This window comes from Condylura cristata, unplaced genomic scaffold (genome assembly GCF_000260355.1).
Source record: "Condylura cristata isolate star-nosed mole 26May11 unplaced genomic scaffold, ConCri1.0 scaffold00002, whole genome shotgun sequence".
Classification (NCBI taxonomy): domain Eukaryota; kingdom Metazoa; phylum Chordata; class Mammalia; order Eulipotyphla; family Talpidae; genus Condylura; species Condylura cristata.
The window spans coordinates 8,717,641-8,726,951 of record NW_004567103.1 but is presented as its reverse complement, the minus strand read 5'-3'; the positions used below and the strand labels follow the sequence as shown (position 1 = coordinate 8,726,951).

Here is a 9,311-nt window from a genome sequence, read left to right as displayed (position 1 = left end):
AGGTCCAATAGGAGACTGTTATCTCAAGAAAGCTTTGTGGTCTCCTGGTATCCTCCTGAGTGGTTACATCTGACCACCTTCACCTGTACCGCTGAAGCCTGGGACTTTCATTTACAAGTAACTACTGGTTACAAATCAAGAAGATGAGTTAAGGTGATGCAGGAGTGTTATTCTTCCAACATGATTAATATGCTCTTGTTTTTCCTACTTGAGTGATTTGTACTTGCTTGTTTTGGTAATTTTTTATTGTGGTGTCCTTTCAACTGTACAGAAAAGTTGCATTAATGGCATAAAGAACATTTGCATACCTAAATGCATTGATCATTTACATTGTTGTGAATTTGGTTTTGGTTTACTCAGTCTCCTGTTGGCTTCTTTTTGAAGAAGGGGGTCATCAGTTGCCCTCACTCTTCAATTTGGGGATTTGGGTTTTCTTCTGGGATGATTAGAGCATGATACAGATTCTCCTCCGTTAAGGGGAGGGCCCATGCCTGGCACATTTACATGCAGTTGCCTTGGGCAGCTGATGGGAACAAAGGTGGAGTTGCTCGGCCAGGTGAGGGTATGTCACCTGGAGCAGGCCAGGTGAGGTATGTCACCTGGGGGAGGCCAGGTGAGGGTATGTCACCTTGGGAAGATGTGCACTAGCCACTGCGGTCCAACTTGCACTGGTACTGTGGGGAGAAGACATGGATGGGGACTCATGGAAGAGAGACATGTCGAGACACCTGAACAAGACACGTGGGTAACAGAGAGTGGAGAGACTGATAGTGGTAGCCGCTATCTTGATCTGTACTTTGATTTTGCTTCTTTCATCCCAGAGTTGTTTGGCCCCTTTCCCCCCAACCCTTATGGCTCCCAGATTTTGAGTCTCAGCAGCCCAGCTTCAAGACAACAACCTTTCTTTGGTTGGGCTTTTACCCACAGGGATAGATAACTTTAGATTAGATGATTTGTTGGGAAAAATATTCTCTCCTCTCTTCTTTATGCATACTAGTGAAAAAGTAAATGGAAAAAACCAAAAAAACTCCAACAACTAAGAAGAAAGTTTTAAAAGAGGACAGAGTTCATTACTCTTCACTATGTTAGTGAGTTGTGGTGGTTTACTATCCAGATGAGGCTGGAGGCAAGTGGCTGAAAGAATTCACTAGAGACAGAGTGGGGAACAGAAAAGGCGGTTATTGAAATATCCTGCAAGGGAGCTGGGAGGGGCCTGCCAGAAGGATTTGAGGTGCTCTTCTATACTCTATGTTCATGAGCTTTCCAACGAGGGGGGCCAGTTTGGGATTTGCTGGGATGTCTTTGGCCTTAGTGCCGGTCTGCTAGGCTGAAACAGCTGCTGAAGCTGCCATCTGGCTCTGCAGCGCAAAGTCCGTGAGGTAACCATCAGGAGGCACGACCAGGAGCACCTGGGGGGGGGGGGGGGGGGGGGGGACTTCGACTGATGTAACTTTGTGTCCCAGAAACTGGTCAGTGGATGTCTTGATGGGAACCAGCAGTGGGGGTTGGAAGCCTGATTTTGATCTTGAAAACACAGGCCATAAAACTAATCCCATTCTGCAGACTCATCTCCCCCCACATCCAAGGTAACCTAAGGAAACATTCACTTCCTTCTAACATTTTTGTCTTTGTTTTCTTATCCCAGTAATTGACTCAAATTATTCAATCCATAAAAAGGCCAGGTTTTGCCTTGACAGCAGCCTGCCCTAACAGCTTGGTCTACCCCCCTGTTTCCTTGACAGTGTGGTGTTGACCTTTGACACAGAATGTACCCCAGTCTCTATTTCTGAATGCCCTGAGCTGAGCTGGTTTTTCTGGTCTTCTGGCCCCATTCCCATGGCAACTTTATTATCAATTCCAGCTTCCCAAACTTGCCTACTGGGCAAGCAGTAGCAGTAGGGGCTTAGCCTTTAACCTTGTTAACGGTACCCTAGCAATGATCCAGAAATGAAGTGGAAGAAAATCATAACCATTATAGTAATAGAAACTGAAATGTCTAGAAAATATCCCAGAGAAACATAAAGTACTTACATGCAGAGTATAAAGATGTTCTAAGAGGATACATGACAAGTAAGATGTGGAACTTGGTAAGTAGTTTCTCAAATTCTTCTAAAGGAAAAATGTACTAATAATGGGCTAGGAATTTTTGATAAGGAACAATAAAAGCATGTAGAGATTTGATTTAATAGATCCCAGAGTAAACTCTAGGGAGATTTTAAACCACAGGTTTGATTCAGAAGTAAATAAACAGATCGAATTCTGAAAATAGAGACTTTAGAAATAACCACACACACCATGATAATTTACAACCAGCGATATTTCAAATTGTGCTTAAGTGGCCAATACAAAGAAAGCTACTTTCGGCTGGTCAACCGCAGGTGTCACATGGTCAACCACTTGGGCACCAAACTGTAGTGGCAACCCCAGTGTGAACAAGGTTGGGTCACCTACACGCTTAAAGAGACTTATAATGAAACTCAACTGCAGTCACACACAAAAAGGTTAATAAGGGCTTATTTACAAAAAGGGTAAAATGAAGAAAGGAATGACTCATGGAGAAAGAGATAAATTGGTGAATGCTCCCTACCAGTTCTGCTGAGCTGGAACTCCCACTAGCATGCTGAGAGCCAGCAAAAAGCCCAAGGACCCCCAAGGCCCACATGTCTGGTAATACCAAGCCTGGTTGCTTAACTCCACCCTCAATTCCCAGCATCCTCCCTTCAGTGGTGATGGCAGTTATGGGATTTGTAGTCCTTGGTGTCTTGGACTACAAATTGTCCTCTTTGGTGTTGGGAGGGGATGGAGTCCATAAAACCTGTGTGTGAGGTTCATTCAGGACATTCTCTTCCCCACAACAGTCCTAGCAAATAACTGCTGCAAACTGGTGCCCCAAGTTAGAAAGCCCAAGAAAAAAAATAAAACAGTACAAAAGAGAGCCTGAAACCCGCCTTCACACACAGACCTCTCCTATCTGGTCCCTGCTTCTTTTAGCAGTGAACTTCAATAAATCCACCTGCCTAGTTCTCCACTAGTGAATTCATTCTCTGGTGAATTCATTCACCACCACCCTCCCCCCGCCCACACCCAGCCTCACCCTAATCTCCCCAGAAGAAACACTACACATTTTTACTTGTTAGCAAAGCTTCAGCTAGCAGCTCCCCAATTAAATATTCCACACCATTATTTATTCACTGAGTGTTTATAAAACAACCATGAGAGACCTCATCCCCAGGGTCTCTGTCACACTCAACTGCCCAGATGGGCTGTTTGATTTAAAATTGATCCCAAGTTGCCAAAGAAAGAATGTCAGCTGTTCCATTAATTGAAATGGCATGACATGAAGTCGCTACAATGCATAGCCACTAGGCACACAGAACCCCGCAACAGTAATGAGATAGACCGAGGCGGCCGGGTTGGGGGGAGGATGTCAAGGTTTCAAGAAGCAGTTATCCTCCCTGGGTTCCAGCTGTGCACCTCAGACCAGGTCATCAGGGGAAGGGACAACTTCAGGACCACAATCACATCCGTGGTTTTCTCATTGGACGGCAATCGGTGGCAAGATGAGCCTAACAGTGCTCTGAAGAGCCCTCATGTCAAAGAAGCAAGAAAGCCTGAAAGGGGAGCCATCGATAAATGAGCATGCCAAGAAACAATCTTCCTAAACACGTGGTTGATCATGTTACAGGACAAGCAGAGGGACACCTCCCCTTTTCCTGAGCACCGCCCTGTTACAGTAACTTCAATGGTTCTATGGAACTGCCTCACTGCTTCATCACTTAGGCTCTTACAATGTCAATACCGATAAGATCGCAGTCAGTCGGGGTCATTACAAAAATAATATAGACAGTATCCAGCCGCCCACCCATTTGCCATAGAGAAGAGACCTCCAGTGGCTCAACTTGCTCGCCCTCTCTAGGTCAGCACAGTCCGGAACGAAAGTGTTGCTTCTGATGTCTTCTCATTGCGTTCTGCCACCCAGAGACCCAACAATCAAGTCTAAAGTCATCTAATTGTGGAACAACCGATGAGCTAGGTGCTGTTCAGCCTAGGGGATCAGCACTGTGGACCTCACTGGCCATCAGGACCAACTATGGACTGAAAACAGAAGGTGATAATTGCATTTACTACTTGCAACCTGGTTTTCTGAGTGGGGGGAGGGGGTGGGTGGGGTGTGGTGCGGTGAGGTAGGAAGAGGCTTTGAAAGCAGCGAACCAACTTCTAAGTCTGCCTAGGTGGTACATTCAAAACAAGCCAAATGAGAGCACCTTGAAGATGGGCATCTAGAACAGAGGCTTCTAAACATTACCAGAATGCATCAAGGACTTAAGAAAAGCCACCAGCCTGCCAACACAGGGCATAGTGCTGGCATAGGTGCCAGTTGGAGAAGACCAGCATCTTCGAGAGCTCATCAAGTTGCCCTCCTGAGGGTGTGGTGTTAAGATATTTTTATACTTATATTTTTTGCTTGGTCTGAAAAACCCCCCAGCCAAATATGTCAGTCATCCCTGCAGACTTTAGATACAACAAATAGAATTCTCTTGTAAGATACATCCCCAGACTCAGGCTTTCATATGTTGGAGTAAATTCACACTGCCCATGAGAATATCAAAATATTTCATCTTTATGCATGAGAGGAGGAAGTGGATTCCAAGTTCCTCTGGCTAACAAACAAAAGCAGCTGCTTAAAGTGTCTCCCGAATTCCTGGTATTCATATGTATATTGTTGTCCATAACAACCAATTAACTAGCACAATTGACAACTTGACCTAATGAACACACAGGGAACCCTGTTTAAACAATTAGAGAATAAAATGATCATGCATTCAGTCACAAAATAAGTCCCAGTAAGTGTCCAAGAATTGTATTTTCTCTATAAGGCAGTGAAGTTTAAGTTCATTTTTTTATTTTAAATATTAAAATGCGTTTTTAATATGCATCATGGAAAATGAACATGTGTACCTACTACAATGGACATAAAATATACATAATGTAAAATGCAATGTTACTTCAATAAAAAAAAAATCGATAACTCTTCCAGGGCAACCCCAGTGTGAACCAGGGTGGCCTGATTGAGTCCTCATACACTTACAGGGGCTTATAATGAGACTCAATTGCAGGTGCACAGGAGAAAAAAGCTAATATAAAAGGGGAAATGAAGAGAAGAATAACCCGGCGAGAAAGAAAGATTGGTGAACGCGTCCTACCATTTCCGCTGAGCTGGACCTCCAACAGCATGCAGAGAGATGGGGGAAAACCAGCCACTCGCTCAGGCCCACCTGTATCTGGTTATACTAAGCCTGGCTGCTTGACTCCACCCTCAGTTCCCAGCATCCTCCCTTCAGTGGTGATGACATTATGGGATTTGTAGTCCTTCTGTTACAGGGCAGTGAGAAGGACACCCCGAACCCCGAACCCCAAACCTGCCCGTTCTAAATAGGTTTTGCCATCCTCCGCATCAAGACAAAACATATAAACCTTTAATGGAAAGGAACTTTAATACAATCACTGAGCAAAACATAAAAGACAAAGAATCTATTTCTAAATCAGACCCCATAAGTTACCCATCTCCTCAAAGATAAAAGTCCACCCAAAAGGGATTAGCCCAAAGCAAGTCCTGAAAGCCCACCACAGGTCTAAAATCACCTTCTGGAGGGGCCCAGAGAAAAACTTCAGAGACGACCAGGCGAGTCTGGGAGGAAAAGAGCACAATAAAAATCAAGATAAACGCGACCATAGTGAACCTCCCCACGGGTCTCTCACCCACGTCTGTTTCACCCAGTCCAGGGCCGAGAAACAAGAGCTGCTTCTTCACATGTCTGCTCCCTGTGCCTCCCTCAGGTCTCCTTCTGGCTCTCTCTTCGGCTTCCTTCTTCCCCACTCTCCTCTCTCTAGCTTTCTTCTCCTTCCTGCTCAGCTCCACCCTCCTGTGGGTGGGGCTGGGAATCTGGAACCTCCCCTTCTCCTGGGGACCCCCCTGTTGCACTTCCATCTCTTTGGTCTGGGGTGGGGTGGGGTCCATCAAACCTGTTTTGTGGACTTCATTCCTGACATCCTCCTCCCCCAACATACCCACATTTCCAAATAAAATATGGTTTTAAGAACTCAGAATGGAAGTTAAAAGTTAGCCAGACTGTGAACCCCAAATATCCCAGGCCTCCCATCTCACATCCATGCCTCTTGGGAAGAACTTGAATGCCTCATTTACTCTTTGGTGTGGCTCTCAGATGAGTTCCTAGCCCCAGGAGATTTCCATGAATAGGACCTTTAGGTGGTAAAGGCCTGAACAAGGGGCCAGTCTTGAGGGTTCAAGGTTTGGTTCGGAAATATAAGTGACTTTTCACTTTGCCCTAGTTTCCTCATCCCGGAAATAGGAATAATAACAAGTAGATTGCTATGAGAACTTCACTAGCAACAGAAAGAGCAACACTTTCAGGGGAGTGATACGCTAAGCACACCGTATCCCCATGGTGCACTTCCCATCGCTGGTAGAATATCAGCGAATAGTAGCAGAATATCAGTGATGTTGAAGGAACAGAGATACTTTTGCAAAAACCTCAAAATCACATTTGGAGGCAGCCAGCTCCCTTCTCTGCCTGTGGCTGAATTCCAACCTATTATTTAGCTCCACCACAGTTAACAATCATCCCATTTCTCATAGATTTGGTCTAAGCCATCTAGATAATGTTTCCCTTGAATCTTTGTTAATTCTTCCATTCTAGATTTTTCTTCTGCAGGGCCTCCTCAAGTCAGAAGCAGAGGAGACACTAAACTGGAGAATTCTAGGATCATCATGTTACAGGGCAGCATGAGCACCCCAGTACCCCCAAATCTGCCTACTCTAACTCCGCCCCATCAAGACAAAACATCCTCTATCGTGTAAGACCTTCAGTAGAAGATAACTTTTAAACAATTAGTGTGCAATAGAGAGACTATTAGTGTGCATAAGGAGAAGAGAAAGTTTACCCATGAAACACCCCAAGTTACCTGTCACCTTATGGGTAAATGCCCAGCCAAACAGGGTTGGCCCAAAGCAGGGCCGCTGAAGCCCAAAAGCTTGTCACTGTTTAAGACACCTTTAGGTGGGGATTCATAGGAAAGGGGCAGAAGGGGGCGGACAAGTCTGGAAGGAAAAGAGGAAAGTCAAAATTCATGTCAAGATCAAGGCTGCGCTGTCTGCCTCCCACGGGTCTCTCACCCACGTCTGTCCCAAGCATCTCCTTCCATGTCTCCCAAGTCTCTGCACTAGTCTAAGGCCAACGAGCAAGGGTGGCTTCTTCACACATGTCCTCCTGTGCCTGTGCCTCCTCCAGGGCTCTTTCTTGATCTCCTTCCTTCTTCTCCCGTCTTCTCTCACTTCTCTTTCCAGTTCCCTCCACCCTTCCATGGCTGGTGCAGGAACATGGAACCTCCCCCTTCTGAGGCAATCACACAGTTGCAAACACATCAAACAACTCCCTCAGCAATGCATTCCTGCTGCATGAAGGAGCTATCCCTTTATTGGCTAAACAATCGTATCCTATTGAAACAAAATTGAAAATGAACTTCGAAAAAGCCACTTTGGTGGCTTTTTCACACATACACAAACCACATACGCGATTTGTGTTATGTGCATCCTTTTGCATAAGTGATCAGAAATCTGCTGGGGAAGTAAGAGGAAGGGGTTGTGCCTTGTGCTTTGCTAAGTCTGCTACAGAAAGAGGAAAAATCTGCAGGGTCCAAATGAGTGGAATCACTCCTTTATTCTCTTCCAAGGAACCAGAAGGCTTTGCATTTTAAAGGTGACAGAGCTTCCTCTTCCCGCTGCAGGTGGCATGTTAGAAAGACATTTCTATCTTCTGTGTCTGTTGATTACTCATGTATGGGAGAATGTGACTCATCTGATTGAAAGGTCCAGGACAAAGGGGCTTTCCACCCTTTCTAGAGGTAACCTGCTATCTCTCCTCTCTCTTCTTCCCTCCCTTCCCCTCTCTTCCTTCTCCCTGGCCTCCCCTCCACTCCCCTCATCTCCTCCACCTATAAACTGGTGAGTAAAGCAAATTGCCTCCGTCACATTTGTCTGACAACCTTCACATTGGGGTGGAAGCCAGGAAGAAAGGGCCTGCCTTTCAAGACCCTGTGCTTTGTCAACTAAAAGGGATTTTTTTTTTTTTGATCACTTACATAAATTCCTATCAGGGTTCGATCCAATGAGCACAATCATCAAGCAGAACTAGGAAGGAAAGAAGTTGAGGTCTCTATAATACAGTCATACTTGTCTCTAATTTAGAATCAGAAATATTGAATAACATAAAAACTCAATTTTAATCATTTGGCTTATAATGTTGAGAAGATGTTGAATAAGAAACCTAGCCACGATAACCTCTCCTAGGAAGTTCCCTTTATGAACTCAGATATCATGAGTTATTATAGCAATTCCAGTTATTTCAGGCCATTTGCTCGCACAAGTGAAAGAAGACTTTTTGTAGGTCAAGTGGGATTGCATATTGATATTCCCTAGGGAAATACAAAGACTTGTACATGAGGAGAAAAAGGAAGCTATGGATTAACACTCAGGCTGTTTATAGAAAACAAAAGAACCCAAAAGAGGTGACGTGCAAATTATAGCATTTTTTTACATGAGACTTACTTATGCTTCAGGTCTCCCTCAAACATAATAGGTTAGAAAGAAACGCTGCAGCTGAATCAAGGCTTATGGGAATGTCATCTAATGGAACAATTTTTTTTAAAGAGTAATTGCAAAGAAGGCCATTTGGAGGTTTTTATTGACCAGCACAGAATAATTTAAGGATGTAGAGCACACGCCCTCCATAAGAGAGAGCGCTCTTACTGGAAGGACTGGCTCTGTGCTGTGGCTGTGGCTTGGAGAACCTCAGGCACCCCTCAGCCTTCATTAATTGCTTTCCTTGGAGCATTCTATTTTATGAGGCAGTCACAGAGTGAGGAGTGAAGACCAATTTGATCAGAAAAAACAGCATTGTTAGATCAAACGCTTAAAAACAGCTTTAAAATGTGGTGGATTCTGGGAGGGGTTGGAACCAAATAGCCATCAAGAGGATTTCAATAGCTACTTTGGGAACATGGGACCCCAGGTCCTTCACCCCAACTTTTGGGGTAAGAATTGAAACCAAACGCAATTCCTTTTTTTTTAAAGCAAGATAAATTTTTATGTATTTGCTTCTTTATTTAAATAATATCTCTTTAATTTTGTGTATTTTTACATCATTTTTCATTCTTATGCAATGTGTGCATTCTCATCCCAGTGATAGTCCCCATAAAGTTCCCACCACTGAGTCACTGCATCCCATCACCAG

General features: G+C 44.5%; 1 long non-coding RNA gene across 1 annotated transcript in view; it reads right to left on the bottom strand.

Moving 5' to 3' along the window:
- Window positions 1–5,286, bottom strand: part of LOC105853728 — a 42,567-nt gene extending 37,281 nt beyond the window's left edge. The window contains exon 1 of the long non-coding RNA XR_001145513.1: window positions 5,205–5,286. This is a non-coding gene — a long non-coding RNA (uncharacterized LOC105853728). The remainder of the gene's footprint in view (window positions 1–5,204) is intronic.
- Between the last annotated feature and the right edge of the window lie 4,025 nt (window positions 5,287–9,311).